This window comes from Oncorhynchus gorbuscha, linkage group LG13, assembly GCF_021184085.1.
Source record: "Oncorhynchus gorbuscha isolate QuinsamMale2020 ecotype Even-year linkage group LG13, OgorEven_v1.0, whole genome shotgun sequence".
NCBI classification, from domain to species: Eukaryota; Metazoa; Chordata; class Actinopteri; order Salmoniformes; family Salmonidae; genus Oncorhynchus; species Oncorhynchus gorbuscha.
Window position 1 is genome coordinate 76,501,094 of NC_060185.1, and position 20,005 is coordinate 76,521,098.

The window sequence follows — 20,005 nt, forward strand, 5'->3', positions numbered from 1 at the left end:
GAGTGCTTGCTTAACCTGTCTTTCAATTCCCCAGACTGTCAACCCGACAACACGCCCATAAGGAAGAATCCCTCGAGATCAGTAGAAGCCACAGAAGAACTAAACAGACGGGATAAGGCATCAGGCTTGGTGTTCTTGCTACCCGGACGGTAAGAAATCACAAACTCGAAACGAGCGAAAAACAACGCCCAACGAGCTTGACGGGCATTAAGTCGTTTGGCAGAACGGATGTACTCAAGGTTCTTATGGTCTGTCCAAACGACAAAAGGAACGGTCGCCCCTCCAACCACTGTCGCCATTCGCCTAGGGCTAAGCGGATGGCGAGCAGTTCACGGTTACCCACATCATAGTTGCGCTCAGATGGCGACAGGCGATGAGAAAAATAAGCGCAAGGATGAACCTTATCGTCAGACTGGAAGCGCTGGGATAGAATGGCTCCCACGCCTACCTCTGAAGCGTCAACCTCGACAATAAATTGTCTAGTGACGTCAGGAGTAACGAGGATAGGAGCGGACGTAAAACGTTCTTTTAGAAGATCAAAAGCTCCCTGGGCGGAACCGGACCACTTAAAACACGTCTTGACAGAAGTAAGAGCTGTGAGAGGGGCAGCAACTTGACCGAAATTACGAATGAAACGCCGATAGAAATTAGCGAAACCTAAAAAGCGCTGCAACTCGACACGTGACCTTGGAACGGGCCAATCACTGACAGCTTGGACCTTAGCGGAATCCATCTGAATGCCTTCAGCGGAAATAACGGAACCGAGAAAAGTAACGGAGGAGACATGAAAAGAGCACTTCTCAGCCTTTACGTAGAGACAATTCTCTAAAAGGCGCTGTAGAACACGTCGAACGTGCTGAACATGAATCTCGAGTGACGGAGAAAAAATCAGGATATCGTCAAGATAGACAAAAACAAAAATGTTCAGCATGTCTCTCAGAACATCATTAACTAATGCCTGAAAAACAGCTGGCGCATTGGCGAGACCGAACGGCAGAACCCGGTACTCAAAATGCCCTAACGGAGTGTTAAACGCCGTTTTCCACTCGTCCCCCTCTCTGATGCGCACGAGATGGTAAGCGTTACGAAGGTCCAACTTAGTAAAGCACCTGGCTCCCTGCAGAATCTCGAAGGCTGATGACATAAGGGGAAGCGGATAACGATTCTTAACCGTTATGTCATTCAGCCCTCGATAATCCACGCAGGGGCGCAGAGTACCGTCCTTCTTCTTAACAAAAAGAACCCCGCCCCGGCCGGAGAAGAAGAAGGCACTATGGTACCGGCGTCAAGAGACACAGACAAATAATCCTCGAGAGCCTTACGTTCGGGAGCCGACAGAGAGTATAGTCTACCTCGAGGAGGCGTGGTCCCTGGAAGGAGATCAATACTACAATCATACGACCGGTGAGGAGGAAGGGAGTTGGCTCGGGACCGACTGAAGACCGTGCGCAGATCATGATATTCCTCCGGCACTCCTGTCAAATCGCCAGGTTCCTCCTGAGAAGTAGGGAGAGAAGAAACGGGAGGGATGGCAGACATTAAACACTTCACATGACAAGAAACGTTCCAGGATAGGATAGAATTACTAGACCAATTAATAGAAGGATTATGACATACTAGCCAGGGATGACCCAAAACAACAGGTGTAAACGGTGAACGGAAAATCAAAAAAGAAATAGTCTCACTGTGGTTACCAGATACTGTGAGAGTTAAAGGTAGTGTCTCAAATTTGATACTGGGAAGATGACTACCATCTAAGGCAAACATGGGCGTAGGCTTGTCTAACGGTCTGAAAGGAATGTTATGTTTCCGAACCCATGCTTCGTCCATGAAACAACCCTCAGCCCCAGAGTCAATCAAGGCACTGCATGTAGCACCCGAACCGGTCCAGCGTAGATGGACCGACATAGTAGTACAAGATCTAGATGAAGAGGACTGAGTAGTAGCGCTCACCAGTAGCCCTCCGCTTACTGATGGGCTCTGGCCTCTTACTGGACATGAATTAACAAAATGTCCAGCAACTCCGCAATAGAGGCACAGGCGGTTGGTGATCCTCCGTTCCCTCTCCTTATTCGAGATGCGAATCCCTCCCAGCTGCATGGGCTCAGTCTCAAAGCCAGAGGAGGGAGATGGTTGCGATGCGGAGCAGGGAAACACCGTTGATGCGAGCTCTCTTCCACGAGCCCGGTGACGAAGATCTACCCGTCGTTCTATGCGGATGGCGAGAGCAATCAAAGAGTCCACATCTGAAGGAACCTCCCGGGAGAGAATCTCATCCTTAACCACTGCGTGGAGTCCCTCCAGAAAACGAGCGAGCAGCGCCGGCTCGTTCCACTCACTAGAGGCAGCAAGAGTGCGAAACTCAATGGAATAATCCGTTATGGACCGTTCACCTTGGCATAAGGAAGCCAGGGCCCTAGAAGCCTCCCACCAAAAACTGAACGGTCAAAAACCCGAATCATCTCCTCTTTAAAGTTCTGGAATTTGTTAGAGCAATCAGCCCTTGCCTCCCAGATAGCTGTGCCCCATTCTCGAGCCCGGCCAGTAAGGAGTGAAATGACGTAAGCAACCCGAGCTCTCTCTCTAGAGTATGTGTTGGGTTGGAGAGAGAACACAATCTCACACTGCGTGAGAAAGGAGCGGCACTCAGTGGGCTGCCCGGAGTAGCAAGGTGGGTTATTAACCCTAGGTTCTGGAGGCTCGGCAGGCCAGGAAGTAACAGGTGGCACGAGACGTAGACTCTGGAACTGTCCAGAGAGGTCGGAAACCTGAGCGGCCAGGTTCTCCACGGCATGGCGAGCAGCGGACAATTCCTGCTCGTGTCTGCCGAGCATGGCTCCTTGGATCTCGACGGCAGTGTAACGAGCGTCTGAAGTCGCTGGGTCCATTCCTTGGTCGGTTCCTTCTGTCATGCAGGTGAAAGAGGACCCAAAAGCGACTTAACAGAAACAGAGTTTATTTAAGTCCAAAACGGAATAACAGAAATCCTCTAGACTTGTAGAGGGGAAACAACTGGAGAAGCGGCCACAGACTGCAGGTCGCTCGGGTAGGCGCAGGCCGTAGTCGACAGAGACACCTGCTCACACGCAGCATCTGATGAAGGCAAAAACACGACAGGACAGGGCGATACACAATCATAGCAAAAACACGACAGGACAGGGCGAAACGCAATCACAGCATGGTGAATACAATACAAGGAACCGACGGGACAGGAACGGAACACAAAGGAATAAATAGGGACTCTAATCAGGGGAAAGGATCGGGAACAGGTGTGGGAAGACTAAATGATGATTAGGGGAATAGGAACAGCTGGGAGCAGGAACGGAACGATAGAGAGAAGAGAGAGCGAGAGAGTGAGAGAGGGAGGGGGAGAGAGAGGGCTAGAAGGAGGGAAAGAACCAAATAAGACCAGCAGAGGGAAACGAATAGCATGGGGAGCACAGGGACAAGACAAGATAATAAATGACAAACATGACAGTGGTAGGGTTTGCGGGGAATAACAACAAATAAAATAAAAAATACATATTTTATTAAATATGCTTGGAGATTGGGAAAGGGCCGATAAAACGGGGGGAATGTTTGCAGGACTCCACGTGGAGGGGCAGATCTCGAGTGGACAGTCTTACCCTCTGCCCGAGACAGTACCCGGGGAGCCTGGATCCGGTGGCATTCCGCTTGTTGCAGATACTTGGAGGTAGTCTTGAGAAGAGCCGACCGGGCTCTCTTCCAGGAACGGTGACGGCAGCAGACAAACATCTGGGCTGAGGGCATGCCGAACCTCTTCCTCTGGCTTCTGGAAGAGCAGGGGCTGATAACCCAGGGACTCCTTGAAAGGGGAGATTCCGGTGGCAGAGCAGGGGAGGGGGTTGCGGGCGTATTCAACCCACACGAGTTGCTGGCTCCAGGTGATGGGGTTGGCGGAGACAAGGGAGCGAAGAGTCATCTCCAGGTCTTGATTGGCTTGCACCTACTGGCTATTGGACTGAGGGTGGAACCCAGAGAGATTTCAACTGGTTTCCCAACAGCAGGATGGCCCAGAAAGGGGTGCAAGTAAGGGGAGAGGAAAAGTTATCCGTATGGCCCACCAGAGTACTCGCCCCTACCGGTGAGCCTGATCTTTTAGTGGACAGGAGGACATGAAATGACCAGTAGTCCCGCAATACAGGCAACTCTTCAGTGTGAAGCTGGTGGAGACATTAGGCTGGGGACATCATAGCTCTGCCTAGTTGCATCGGCTTGGGAAGAAGTGAATCAGCAGACTTTGGAGACTCTCGGGGGAACTCGGGTAGCCTCGGGTTCTCTCGGCCATGGAGACGTCAGGGACTTCAGGGATGCCTCGGATGCAAGGTGGAATCCTTGGGTGAGTGAGTGAAATCAGACTTCCTCTTCTTCCTACGTTCTAGTAGCCGCCCATCTGTCCGGATGGTTAAGGCAATGAGCGAGTTGAGATCTGTCGGTAGTTCCCGGGCTGCTAGCTCATCCTTAACTTCCTCCGATAATCCATGCAGAAACGTGTCAAACAGTTCCAGGCAATCTCAGCTGCCAATGTGCGGAAATCCACCGCATAGTCTGCCACACTGCGGAAGTCTTGCTGGAGTAACTTCCGGGCAGACTCTCTCCCGAACAATAGAGAATTGAAAACCTTCTTCACCTCTGTCCCAATCTCCTCCAGACAGAATCAGCCCAGGCAAGAGCCCTCCCAGACATCAGCATCAGCATGATGAGGTACGCTAACTTCGAGCAGTCTGAGGGAAAGGAGGAGGGCTGCAGCTCGATGATGAGAGAACACTGCGTGAGAAATGCATGATAGGTTCCTGACTCTCCAGTGAAGCATTCCAGGGGAGGTCAGTAGGGTCCCCGGGAAACCGGGGTGGCCGGGGAGGCCACGCTGCTAACAGCAGCCGTGTTACAAAAACAGGGGGGCAGTCAAACGACAGGTCAAGGGTAGGCAGAGGTCCGCAATCCAGAGCAAAGTTCGAAAGGTACAGAACGGCAGGCAGGCTCAGGGTCAGGGCAGCCAGAATGGTTAAAACTGGGAAAACTGGTAGGCTTTATTTTGGGGGGGGGCGTCAATGTAAATTGTCTGTGGCGATTTTTATGAGTTGTTCAGCAGTCTAATGGCTTGGGGGTGGAAGCTGTTGAGGAGCCTTTTGGTCCTAGACTTGCGGTAGCAGAGAAAACAGTCTATAACTTGGGTGACTGGATTCTCTGACAATTTTATGGGCTTTCCTCTAACACCGCCTATTATATAGGTCTTGGATGGCAGGAAGGTTGTCCCCAGTGATATACTGGGCCGTTCGCACTACCTTCTGTAGCGCCTTACGGTCAGATGCCGGGCAGTTGCCTTACCAGGCGGTGATGCAACCAGTCAGGATGCTCTCGATGGTGCAGCTGTAGAACCTTTTGAGGATCTGGGGACCCATGCCACATCTTTTTATTCTCCTGAGGTTGAAAAGGTTTTGTCATGCCCTCTTCACGACTGTCTTGGTATGTTTGGACAATGATAGTTTGTTGGTGATGTAGACACAGGCAGGTTACCTTCGCTTCCTTGGGCACAGGGACTATGTTGGTCTTCTTGAAACGTAGGTATTACAGACTCGGTCAGGGAGAGGTTGAAAATGTCAGTGAAGACACTTGACAGTTGGTCCGCGCATGTTTTGAGTACACGTCCTGGTAATCCGTTTAGCCCAGCGGCTTTGTGAAAGTTGACCTGTTTAAAGGTTTTGTTCACACCGGCTACCGAGAGTGTTACTTGGATTACATTTTAAGACCTCAATGGGAAAACGTCTGCCTCCTTAAAATGTATCAAGGTTTCTTTTTAAGGATTTATCCTGAAGAATGTTAAAAGGCTATACTGACATTGGTGTATGCAAATAGGAAGGCATTAAAATCAGGATGGTTAATCGACTCAGAGCCCTCCCACTCTGACCGGCTAAGGCTTCCTTTGTAAGGGTGGTGGATCTAAACACAGTTAAACTCTTGAGTTTTACCTTAAGACTGGAGAACCTGTCTTTGTATCAAACACGTTTTGAAGTAGCCTCGGGCTATGGGTCTTGCTTTAAATGAGCTCTTGCTTAGCAGGTTACTGCTGCTCTCCCTATAGACAAGCTGATCCATTCAGGTGCAAAGTGTAACCTATGGAACAGTATTTTTTATCTTGGTTACACAGCCTGCAATTACCATGGTATTACATCTATGGATTCTATGCAAACATGGTGATTACATGATCATTACCTATTCATTACTTTTTTCTTTGGGATTCATTGAAACAAGCACTGCATATTGCCTGGTAGCAGGCAGTTGGACTACTAATTGTGATGAATTCTTCAGAGTACCAAACAATATATCATATTACCACATTACTCAAGAAATACCAGAAATAGGATTAAATAAGTATTAATTCAGTCACACATTTTGTTGAGAGACCTGTGGTCTGGATTCACATAAAATATTGGATTATGATAAGGATGGGAGTGGATAAAGATGAGAGGGGAATATCGGACTCCATATCGTGTCAATATCCAATGAAAATGTCTAGGAGATGTCAAGCCAGCAAAAATCTTGGGAGGTGTGTCTTGGGAGGTGTGTCTTGGGCTTCCAAGCAATTAGGATCATGATTTGCAAACAGAGGCATCATGCCCATAGGGGTCACGGGGTCACGTACCCCTTCAGATAGTGTAAAACAAAACATCTAGTCATTTTATGAAGTTGGCTTTAGCTAGCCCAGAAAGGTTTCCACTTTTCCAAACTCATAACTAGCTACCAATAAGTCATTTCAGGCTGTCAATGAAGTTAGAGTAGCTAGCTTGTCTAACTATCTTAGCTGGCATGCTTGCTGGGAAGGTTGGTAGACTTAATTAAGAAAAGCATGCAATTACTAAATGTACTGAACAAGACTCCAATTCCTTAAAATCTTTTACCTCAGTTTTAGCAGCTGCAGAGAAGCATATTTATTTTCTTGAAAAACAAAAAGCCACCAGTTAGGAGGATCCAGACAGCTCAAGAGCTATGCTTAGATATGCAGACATAGAATTAAGCATAATGATTATTACTATAGGAAAAGGGTGTTTCAGGTGCAAAATGATCTTTCTGACCAACACCCAGCCCCGTGTGCAAGAGCTACCAGACAGCTAAAAAATACTTGGCTGAGATACTGATACAGATTTCACATGTCACATGTGAATACTATAGTACATGCTATAGTATTTTCCATTTCAGTTTACATCAAAGACATTGGGGATATCACCCAATAGGATCATTCTGTGAGGACTGTGTGATGAGCATGATCAGTTCTGCCTTTTTGTGTTTCTCTGAAGGGATAGCTCCACTTTCCTGATGTAATGTGTTGCACCTGAAAAAAAAATGACATTCAAATGTACTTTTACAAAGATGCACCAAAAATGCATTTATTTTCTAAAATGACTGTTATAGAGGGTCAACAAATATTCATATACTTGAAATAACAACCTTGTTCGAGGATGACCTGACAGTCTACCAGTTTTAAAGTGCCTTGCCTCTACTGAGTAATCACTCCTTTGTTCTTTCATAACTGCAGTATCCTTATAGTTGTATGGTGTCCATTGTTGGGAACATTCCTTTAAAACTTACACTGTTAGCAGAATAGAGGCCAAACATATACAGTCTGAACGACAGAGAGAGAGAGAGACGTGTATGCCAGTACTGGAGGAGGTTTCGTCTCTACGTAGTCAACAGCTCTTTTTCGTCTCCGAAACCAATTTTCAGAGCAAGAAAGAGTTGCCAGAGCCAGGCTTTCTCCTGGGTGCTGACACTACCCCACTCACTCACACAGAGGTGAGATACCTGCCTGTCTGACATGCTGTCGCCTAGCAACCTATTGTCTGGGCTGCACTGCTGACAGTTATCAAGGCCCAGCTCAGAGCTCATCTAGGCCCACATGGAGACTACATGCTGCCCCCACTGTAGAAATTGGAGGGAAGTGTTCCTGTTTTGAGGAGCTGAAAGAGAGAAGCTCAAAAGAGAATCTCTCTCTAGTCTCCCAATTCGTCAGAGCAGAAGATAGACAGTAATGATTTACATCAATCAGCTTTCATAATGAATATTGAATCTATAAACACAATTTGCCTAAATAGTCACATAGAGAATGTGATTCTCATTCAGTATATTATTGCTGTATCAGAGGTTAATTTACGTACAGTGGAAAGAAAAAGTATGTAAACCCTTTGGAATTACCTGGATTTCTTCATAAATTGGTCATAAAATTAGATCTGATCTTCATCTAAGTCACAACAATAGACAAACACTGTCTGCTTAAACTAATAACACACAAACAAGTATACATTTTCCTGTCTTTATTTAACACACTGGGTAAACATTCACAGTGCAGGGTGGTAGAAGTATGTGAACCCTTGGATTTAATAACTGGTTGACCCTCCTTTGAGAGTAATATCTTCAGCCAAACGTTTTCTGTAGTTGCGGATCAGACCTGCACAACGGTCAAGAGAACTTTTGGACTATTCCTCTTTACAAAGCTGTTTCAGTTCAGCAATATTCTTGGGATGTCTGGTGTGAACCATACTCTTAAGGTCATGCCACATCGGGTTGAGGTCAGGACTCTGATTGGGCCACTCCAGAAGGCTTATTATCTTCTGTTGAAGTCATTCTGTTGTTGATTTACTTCTGTGTTTTGGGTCATTGTCCTGTTGCATCACTCAACTTCTGTTGAGCTTCAATTTGTCAGACAGATAGCCTCACATTTTCCTGCAAAATGTCTTGATAAACTCAGGAATCCATTTTTCCGTCGATGGTAGCAAGCTGTCCAGACCCTGAGGCAGCAAAGCAGTCTCGTAGACTCATCAGCAGAGATGTTAGCATGTTACAGAGATTTCTGTAAGTGTTCAGCTGACACTAGGATTCTTCTTAACCTCATTGAGCATTCTGCGCTGTGCTCTTGCAGTCATCTTTGCAGGACGGCCACTCCTAGGGAGAGTAGCAACAGTGCTGAACTTTCTCAATTTATAGACAATTTTTATTACTGTGGACTGATGAACATCGAGGCTTTTAGAGATACTTTTGTAACCCTTTCCAGCTTTATGCAAGTCAACAATTCATAATCTTCGGTCTTCTGAGATCTCTTTTGTTTGAGACATGGTTCACATCAGGCAATGCTTCTTGTGAATAGAAAACTCCAATTTTGTGAATGTTTTTTATAGGGCAGGGCAGCTCTAACCAATATCTCCTATATCGTCTCATTGATTGGACTCCAGGTTAGCTGACTCCTGACTCCAATTAGCTTTTGGAGATGTCATTAGCCTAGGGGTTTAAATACTTTTTCCAACCTATTCTGTGAATGTTTAAAGGATGTATTCAATATAGAAAAGAAAAATACAATACTTGGTGTGTTATTAGTTTTATCACACTGTGTTTGTCTATTGTTGTGACTTAGATATCAGATCAAATTTTATGACCAATTGATGGAGAAATCCAGGTCATTCCAAAGGTTTCACATACTTTTTATTGTCACTGTATATACACTGAGTGTACAAAACATTAAGAACATCATTCAAATATCGAGTTAGACTGTCCATGGGTATCCAGGTTTATGTCATGGAAAGAGCATGTTCTTAATGTTTTGTATACTCCGTGTACATCAGTATATTTACACTTATACACATTAACTGCTTGGCGGCTTGACATGTCAGACATTTTCATTAGATATTGACATTTTATCCCAACCCCAAGTGCTACAGTGAGAGGGTATAAAGCTGTTTCTCAGAACCGCTGAGCCTCTACAGAAGGACCTTTGAGAACAGAGGAGCTGTCTTTCAGCAACACCCTCCAGCCTTTCAGGACCATGGACAGCTCCTGGTCACTCCAGCCCTGCAGCTGAAGGCACTACAGAGCAGGAGGAAAGCTGTTCTTCAGCACCACCCCAAGCCATTCAGGACCTTGGACAGCTCATTCTGAAGCCACTCTACAATCACACAGCTGTCAGGGGCTTGAGCTATCAGCCTAGCAGGGCTAAAAAAGCTTCCTCTCAACCACGCAGCACTCTAAGAAGCTCGGAAACTAGCAACCGAAAAGCTGCTCTCTATTTGAGTCTCCCTCTGGTGCCTGTTCAGACGGCTTCCTGTCTAGCCTGCCTGCCCTAATCGACCCAATGCCTGGATGACCACTCACACATTCTGAAAGCCCTTTGTTGTTAGGGAACTCTACTTTTGTTTTACTTGAGACCATTATTCAATAGAGTACCTATGGCAGTGGGACAGTGTTTCCAAACCCCTTTCCTGATGGATCACCAGAAAGCCAATGCTGAGTCCCAAATGGCACCCTGTACCCTATAGGGCCTTATGGGCCCTGGTCAAATGTAGTGCACTATATAGGGAATAGGATCCCATTTGGGATTGCTCTCCATATTTGTGTTATAGCCCTGCACTGACACACGACTAATCCACAAATTACCTATCCATTGAGTAGTTGAATCAGATTTGCCAATGCAGGGAGAGAACTAAAATAGGTGTTAGTCCTGTATTTCTAGTCTTGTCTCACTGGCTCTTGGTCAAATAAGTAGAATCTGTAAACATCTTGAATGCTTGATATAGTTTGGCTTGGTAAAAATTTTGCTCATAAAAAAATTGTTACAATTGTTTTGCATGATTTTAATAATTGACATTCACAATAGATATAGAAATGTAATAACTAAAATGTGATTTTTGTAAAAGTGCTAACCACAAATGGTATCTAATGGTATGTCAATATTAAATAAGGTCATCCAAAAGTTGACAATATCAGTTGTAGGGCTTTAGCTTGACCTTTAGACCACACCAGGCACTAAGCAACAACCATCATGCTTGTCATATGAATAGTAAATAATGATAGTCTGCATTGCATTCTGATTTAATCCTTGCTTTGTAGAGGTTTTGTCACCTTCATTTGGTGCCAATGTATGGTGTCCATTTTAGAACAACCTCTGTTATTATGCCCAGAGCCTGTTGTTGTTGTGTCTAAAGGATGCAGTAGTTTGTTGTGACATTCCTGGGTATCGTGGGTTTAAAATCCTCTTCTTACTTTAGTAGGGGTCAACTTGCAATCAAGGAAAGAAACTTGTGATGAAGGCTGCCTTGGATAAACATACCAAGTCAACATACATGCTAAATAAGTCAACATACATGCTAACCAAGTCAACATGCATGCTAACCAAGTCAACATGCATGCTAACCAAGTCAATTGACGCCACAGTTAGGATTGGTTATGCTAATCAGATGCACTGTTGAACCACCAATGGCCTCAACCTCCATCACATTCTCTCCCTGGCGTCAATGTTTATGTTAATCCCACAGGGGCAATTCTTATCTCAGAATGTCACTGTTCCAGACGTCACTAATGCCACTCCAGCTATTATGTGCAACAGACAAAAGGTGGTCTCTCAGCCAAGCCCAGTGACATGGGAAACGCATGGCGGATTTGTTGTTTGAATGCAAATACACTTTCAACAGAGTCCGAATAAGGCTTGGGAACAGACAGAGGAGTGTGTGACTACCAGACAGGCTGAGTGATAGTCTGGCTGTATCTGTAGACCCTCCAGTGGATGCTGGTGTTTTGTTGTGTTGTTCACGCTGGTGCTAAGAGCCGATGGTTGCTCTCCAATGCTCCAGTCTGAGGGTGTGTCCCAAATGACACCCTATATCCTACTAAGTGCACCACTTTTGACCAGGGCCCATAGGGTTCTGGTCAAACGTAGTGCACCACATAGGGGAAAGGGTGCCATTTGGGACACAGTGTGATGAGACCCATAAGAGCCCTCACAATCAGGTTGACTTACAGGGCAGCTTAGGCTGGGTTAGTGTGTATGACATTTACAGTAGTGATAGAGTCAATATCCTCTGCTGTTGGGTTTCGTTGCATAAGAATATTGCCTGCTGTCATGCAACATTGCTGATATACTCAGGAAACATCCCTGATAGGAAGCTTATAATGGCCCACTGCTCATTTTGCTCAGCAGCTTTTTTAGTTATCCATTAGCCACTGTTGGTGCGCTATTGGGCTGCTAGCGGTATGGGCTGTCCACATAGGTCCGATACCGGCATACCCACAATGCTGTTCCTCCTTAGAGCCACCAGTGGTCTAGTACTGTAAGTGTTTACTAGCTTGGAGCTCGGATAAACACTTAGCACTTAAACATAGTAGTGGTCATGACAGAGAATTTCAGAGATGGAACTTGGCATCCTGCGATATAGTCATCCCTCCCACTGAGCATGAGAAAAAAACGTCCACCTCAGCATCCTCATGTACCCAGGCCAGGCTCAGCCTAGTTACAAGGAGGCAGAGGGAGTGGAGATATATAGCACTGGCAGAGACACCCCTTGGAGAAGATTTTAATTGCTGAGTGATAGCCAAGTTTGAGAGTGTAACTGGGAGGTGAGGGGTTCCCATGGAGAGCCGGCTGGTGGTGAGGATGTTGGGCCACTGATCTCCCACTGAGCCTCAGTGTTGCCGACAGGATGGATGGCTGATGAGTCATCATTGCTGCCGGTGACCTATTCACAAGGACAGCGCAGGAGCCAAAGTGTGGTGTATAGCGATTAGAGTAAATAGCCTTGGAGTTTGGCCACGGCATGTCACTCACTGCATGTTGCACCTATCATTTACTGCGTATTCAAATCGTTGTGTATAAGCGTGGGGGTGGAGGGTGGTGACGGTGGGTTGTATAAATGGATTAAAATGTACATTTTATTGGCTGGATGTTGGCCTAAATTGAATTCAATTTCAAATCTAGACTGGACAACTAAATGAAACCTACTTGAAAAAGAGATAAAGAGTTTCATGAGATTGTCCATCTGTGTGATGGAACTCTCCTTCATTCAGTTTACTGTTTACCATACACTGAGTAGCTCTCCCCAAGCTGTGCGACTGAAGATGCCTCTCGCCTGGCCTTTCATTTTGGACGTGAATGTGATTTCCATTGGATGGTTTCCAAGCGATTCAATGCAGAGGCACACTAATTTCAGCCTGTTAGCTTATAGCGCCAATAGCTAAGTAGTATACTTCTCTATTCTTTGCCTTGGCAACGGTATTCTGAACTACACAAGCTATTCCTGTTCAATCACTCACACACTCACACATCCACACTCACTCACCAACACAGACATGTGCACACACACACACACACACACACACACACACACACACACACACACACACACACACACACACACACACACACACACACACACACACACACACACACACACACACACACACACACACACACACACACACACACACACACACACACACACACACACACACACACACACACACACACACACACACACACACAAAACAGAACATCAGAACATATTTAGCCTGCGGTGCTTATCATTCTGAAGGCAAGTAGATAAAGGAATCTTCAGGTGACAGCAGTTCTATTTTCTATGAGCCAGAAATGTTGAGAAGGATATTGCCTCCATGTCACACCCCACGATCCATGTCAGTGATAAGTCTTGACGTTTACAGAAATATGTCTTGATTCTATCCTCAAGGTCGATCAATATCCTCAGTAGAAGGTATGAGTGACAAGTGATTGTAAGTGAAAGGGAATGAAAAAGATAACCAGACTACTACTGTAGGTGAGACATAGTAGAAATAGAGCCCCAACTGATTGATTAGAGCCCTAACTGTCTGAATAGAGCTCTAACTGACTGAACATAGCCCTAAATGACTGAATAGAGCCCTAACTGACTGAACATAGCTCTAACTGACTGAATAGAGCCCTAACTGACTGAACAGAGCCACAATTGACTGAATAGAGCCCTAGCTACCTGAATAGAGCCACACCTGACTGAATAGAGCCCTAGCTGCCTGAATAGAGCCTTAATATATTGAATAGAGTCCTAATAGACTGAATAGAATATAGCCCTAAAACTGAACAGGGCCCCATTAAATCAAACCTGGTTGTATTCAATTTAGATGTCCCAGTAGAGTAAACTATGATCACAAATTGAGGTTTTAACTGCCACAGCATATGTTGTTCATGTGGGCATGGTCCAGTATGCCTTGATATTCCTCCACACTCCAGCTGATGTGCAACTTGTTTCTGCTGGCATCAAATAGAGTCACAAAGCAGTTTGCAGCTGAGATGAACACAGCAGCCCGTTTCCGGTGTGGTGGCCGTCACAACACACGGTGATGGTCTCTGTCTGAGGACAGTCCCTCTGATGCATGTTACTCATTCTGATACATCTCAAAAGTAACTTTTCCACTCACCTCCACAGGTCTAATTTGTGTATGAGCAATACATCAAGCCTTTTGGAGGAGTTTGGAACCTTCTGAAACTAAAAGGCTCCAAAGATACATCGGCCCTCACAGTTTCCAACAATAACTAGAACATTTAAAAAAGATGCCACTTAATCAATAACTTGTTTAGAATACGGCAGCTGTCTGTTTGCTGTTTACTTCAATATCTGCAAAAATAATTGCCTCCTTTACCAGGGACATTATAAAAGAAGATCATTCATGCAACAGTAAAAAAGTATTTTGGCAGTGTTCAGCAGTGTTTCGCAGTGAGGAAATATAGCTCCAAGACTAACCATGTATTGTTTATTAGGATCCCCATCAGCTGCTACTCTTCCCGGGGTCCACACATTGTGAAAGCTTCTATGGGCACTCTCTGTGAACCGGTGGTGCCTATACAACATCCTGACCATATTTCAACCTCCTTTAATATTTGATAGCCACCGATGTAAAGAGACATGTATTCCATAGAGTGCTGCAAATCATGTTCCTTCTAACCCCTTGTCTGCAAGGAGGACCCCTGGTGTGTCTCACAGAGTCGATAGTATTGCAACTCTGCAATTTCAGAAATGTTGCAGTATGTTTAAAGCTTAAAGCGACATTAGACTCCAAAATCAAAGTTTGTCCAATATTCTTAGACCTCAAGTGATATTCTGTTCAATGATAGAAGTCATCCCTGACTATCTGGCTACTGTTCAGTACATATCTTTTCCATTCATTTGGGGTTGAGGTATATACAGTAGCTGAATCTACATTATCGATGGTGTTGGGACTTGGACTCATCTAGACATTGGACAACTTTTGAGGTCTGGAATCATCTGACAAAATGTGCATTTCGTTGTGGTAATGTCCCTTTAAAAATTTAGAAAATTCCCCCAACGGATTTAAACATTTGCAAACAGCGTCCAACTGAAACAGAGCGTGTTGTGGACAGATGTTGAGAAACCCTCGGGCGAGTGCTTCAAAGATGCCTGTAGGGAGGGAAAAGGGGTCTTAAAGAGGAGGACGAGGAAAAATCTCTGCCAGACTAAGTGAATGGTAGAGTGGCTGAGCAGAAATCTCTTGAGCTGTAAAGGTGTGCAAACAATGGTGGTGAGTGGGATAAGATAATGGAGTCTTTTCTCCTCCAACTCAAATCCATGTAAGTAATGTCTCTCAATATCAAGGCAGTATACACCCACACTCGCAGCAGAAGCTCTGCATTTGCTATCGTTGAGCTCTCACTCACAGAAGCTGGGTTGCAGTGATTCACTCTGTGGGCCTGTTGGCCTCGCGTCAGTATTACTGTTCGCTTAGACTCGGTCATTGTGTATTACGGTTACGGGGCAAAGAGAAACAAAATCCATCAACAAATTGCTCACCTCTGACAAATGTATTTATTATGATTCTCAGTGGAGCACTGTTGAATCGACATCCTGAGTTTAATGAAAAATAGATCAATGTCTCTTCTGTTTCGCTGGTGAGCATGAGCTCTATTATTGTTATTTGCAACTACAACTACAGATACAATGTCAACATCTGTCCCCCTCTTTGATATGTGACAAGCATATCGCTACCACCACAATAACATCTTCTATATACATTACCAGTCAAAAGTATGGGCACACCGACTCATTCAATGGTTCTTCTTTATTTTGACTATTTTCTCCATTGTAGAATAATAGTGAAGACATCAAAACTATGAAAATACACATACGGAATCACGTAGTTATCAAAAAAGTGTTAAACGAATCCAAATATATCTTAGATTCTTCAAAGTAGCCAACCTTTGCTTTGATGACAGCTTTGCACCCTCTTAGCATTCTCTCAATTAGCTTAATGGGGAATGCTTTTCCAACAGTCTTAAAGGAGTTCTCACATATACTGAGCACTTGTTGGTTGCTTTTCCTTCACTCTGCGGTCCAACTCATCCGAAACCATCTCAATTGGGTTGAGGTCGGGTGATTATGGAGGCCAGGTCATCTGATGCAGCACTCCACCACTCCCCTTGGTCAAATAGCCCGTACACAGCCTGGAGGTGTGTTTTGGGTCATTGTCCTGTTGAAAAACAAATGATAGTCCCACTGAGCGCAAACCAGATGGGATGGTGTATTGCTGCAGAATGCTGTTGTAGTCATGCTGGTTAAGTGTGCCTTGAATTCTAAATCACTGACGGTGTCACCAGCAAAACACCCCCACACCATCACACCTCCTCCTCCATGCTTCACGGTGGGAACTACCTATTCGGAGATCATCCGTTCAACTACTCTGCGTCTCACAAAGACACAGTGGCTGGAACCAAAAATCTAACATTTTGACTCTTCAGACCAAAAGACAGATTTCCACCAGTCTAATGTCCATTCATCGTGTTTCTTGGCCCAAGCAAGTCCCTTCTTATTATTATTGTCCTTTAGTAGTGGTTTCTTTGCAGCAATTTGACCATGAAGGCCTGGCAGTCTCACCTGAACAGTTGATGTTGAGATGTGTCTGTTTCTTGATCTCTGTGAAGCATTTATTTGGGCTGAGGTGAAGTTAACTCTAATGAATTTATCCTCTGCAGGAGAGGTAACTCTAGGTCTTCCTTTCCTGTGGCGGACGTCATGACAGCCAGTTTCATCATAGCGCTTGATGGTTTTTGAGACTACACGTTAGAAAAAACTTTAAAAGTTCTTGAAATGTTCCGCATTGACTGACGTTCATGTCTTAAAGTAATGATGGACTGTCATTTCTCTTTGCTTATTAGAGCTGTTCTTGCCATAATATGGACTTGGTCTTTCACCAAATAGGCTTATCTTCTGTATACCACCCTTACCTTGTCACAGCACAACTGATTGGCTCAAATGCATTAAGAAGGAAAGAAATTCAACAAATGAACTTTTAATAAGGCACACATGTTAATTGAAATGCATTCCAGGTGACTACCTCGTGAAGCTGGTTGAGAGAATGCCAAGAGTGTGCAAAGCTGTCATCAAGGCAAAGGGTGGCTACTTTGAAGAATCTCAAATATAGAATATATTTTGATTTGTTTAACACTTTTTTGGTTACTTCATGATTCCATATGTGTTATTTCATAATTTCTGCACTATTATTCCACAATGTAGAAAATAGTCGAAATAAAGAACAACTCTTGAATGAGTGGGTGTGTCCAAACATTTGACTGGTACTGTATGTGAATGTGACCAATAAAATTTGATTTGACTAATCGTCTACTTGTTTGATGATGTGTAAAGCACCTTGTCATGTCTAAAAATATGTGAAGTTATGTAGGTCTACCTGAATATTTTCTGAGTTTCTGTTTATTAATTTGTTTTCTTTCAGAAATGCCAGAAAGGCGTGATACGTTTGGTGTCAGTACGTTTGGTGTCAGTATGTTTAGTGTCAGTACGTTTGGTCTGTTTGCTAGTCAGTAGTTGCAATTGGTACATTGATTTGTGGACCATTGATCCTTGAAAAATATAACTTGTTGTAATCCCAGATTTCCCCTTTAACTGATGTCACAGAGAAGTAGCTGACTTCAGTATAGGCAATATTTCTTTTTTTTAAGGAATGTTAACTAAGATTGAGTCACGGGAGTGTGTGTAGCAGTTGAAAAAACAACCTTATCCACTTTGGAGCATTGATAAGAAATGTAATTGAATATAACATAACATAACAATACCAGTAGGCTATATGGCCATAACATAACCATAACAGTGGGATATATGGCCATAATATAACCATAATATTAGGCTATATAGCCATAACATAGCCGTAACAGTAGGCTACATGGCCATAACATAACCATAACAGATGGCTATATAGCCATAACAGTAGGCTAAATGGCCATAACATAATCATAGTAGTAGGCTATATAGCCATAACATAACCATAACATTATGTGAATCCCAAAATGTTGTACCACAATGGATACTTCCTTCACATTGAAAAAACCTGACATTCTTAGCATGCTTAGTGATTATAGAAATTCTACTCCCCAGTTTTTAGATCTGGCTCATGCTGGTTTACATCAGTTTGCAGACCTCAAGAAAGCCTATAAAGTACTGATCATAAACTGCTAGGGCCCAAGTGTCTTGATTCTGGCAGCAAGACAACTCATTCAACAAAGCCTGATTTATTTGCCCGTCTTGCCATTGACAGCAGGTACGGGCTTCTTTTCTGCAAATGCATCCTTCTTTCGAGACCAAACCCACCACTGGTGTGCGTGGCCAAAGAGCTATATTTTCGTCTCATCTGACCATAGCACCCAGTTCCAATCCAAGTGCCAAAGACGTTTAGCAAACTCCAGGCGTTTGTCATGACAATATAGCTCTTTGGTCATGGACATCAGTACAGGGTTTGGTGTCGAAAGAAAGATGTATATCCCGAAAAGATCCCCAGATCTACTGTAAAATATGGTGGTGGATCTATGTTGTTATGGCGCTATTCTGCTTCCAGTGGTCCTGGGGCATCGGCAACATGAACGTAAACAAGTACCAGGACATTTTAGTCAAAAACCTGATTGTCTCTGTCAGGAGGCTGAAAGTTGGCTGCAAGTGATCTTCCAGCGAGACAATAACCCCAAGCGCACATCAAAATCCACAATGAAATGGTTAATTCAACACAAAAATCAACATTTTGCTCAGTCTCCAGAGTTGAACCCCATTGAAAACCTGTGGTGTGGAGGAATGATCTAAGATCCATCCTAATGTGTTCTGTGTTCTTCAATCTCATAAAACATTTTAGAAAAAGGCTGTGCCATTATCCTCGCAAGGTGAAGTATTGAAAGGCAAAATGATTACTTGTTAAACTAAATCTATTTCTCTGAGCAACTGTAGGGACTCCAGCGCCAGCTGTGCCACCAGAGACTGGGTTCGCGCCCAGGCTCTGTCGTAACCGGCCGCGACCGGGAGGTCCGTGGGGCAACGCACAATTGGCCTAGCGTTGTCTGGGTTGGGGAGGGTTTGGCCGATAGGGATATCCTTGTCTCATCGCGCACCAGCAACTCCTGTGGCGGGCCGGGCGCAGTGCACGCTAACCAAGGTAGCCAGGTGTACGGTGTTTCCTCCACACATTGGTGCGGCTGGCATCCGGGTTGGATGCGCACTGTGTTAAGAAGCAGTGCGGCTTGGTTGGGTTGTGTATCGGAGGACGCATGACTTTCAACCTTTGTCTCTCCTGAGCCTTACGGGAGTTGTAGCGATGAGACAAGATAGTAGCTACTAACAATTGGATACCATGAAAAAGGGGTAAAAAAAAATAAAAGAAAGAAAAATATTTGTATTAGTATAAAATAATATAATTTTTCACTTTTTTGAGCATACAATATAGCTCAGTATTTTAATTATGAATTGTATACAGTCTTTTTTGTGTAACAGGGTTGGTTATGTTTCCACTTGCCTCTAAAGAAATGTGTATTTAATGTTCAAGCATTCTTATTGGTTCGTTCAACTCTGATGACAATAAGGTGTGTTGTGATTGGCCCCGCTTGCAGATAGGGGGAGATCGCGAACGTCAGGTCTTCCCAGTATGAAAATGTGATGCAAGGGATAGGTCACGTTCTGAATACTGTTTTTTAATTTCTATTTTACAATGTGTACAAGTTTGCTGTCCGTTACTCATTTATACATGTGTGGGTATATGGTACCTGTTAGGGATTGAGGGGCATTCTGGGATGTGCTTTGGCATATGATTGCTGTGTGTTAGCTAGCATACACCGATGTAATGGTCACATATTTTGTGACCATTAGATTTTGCCATCGACAGCCATCAATACGGT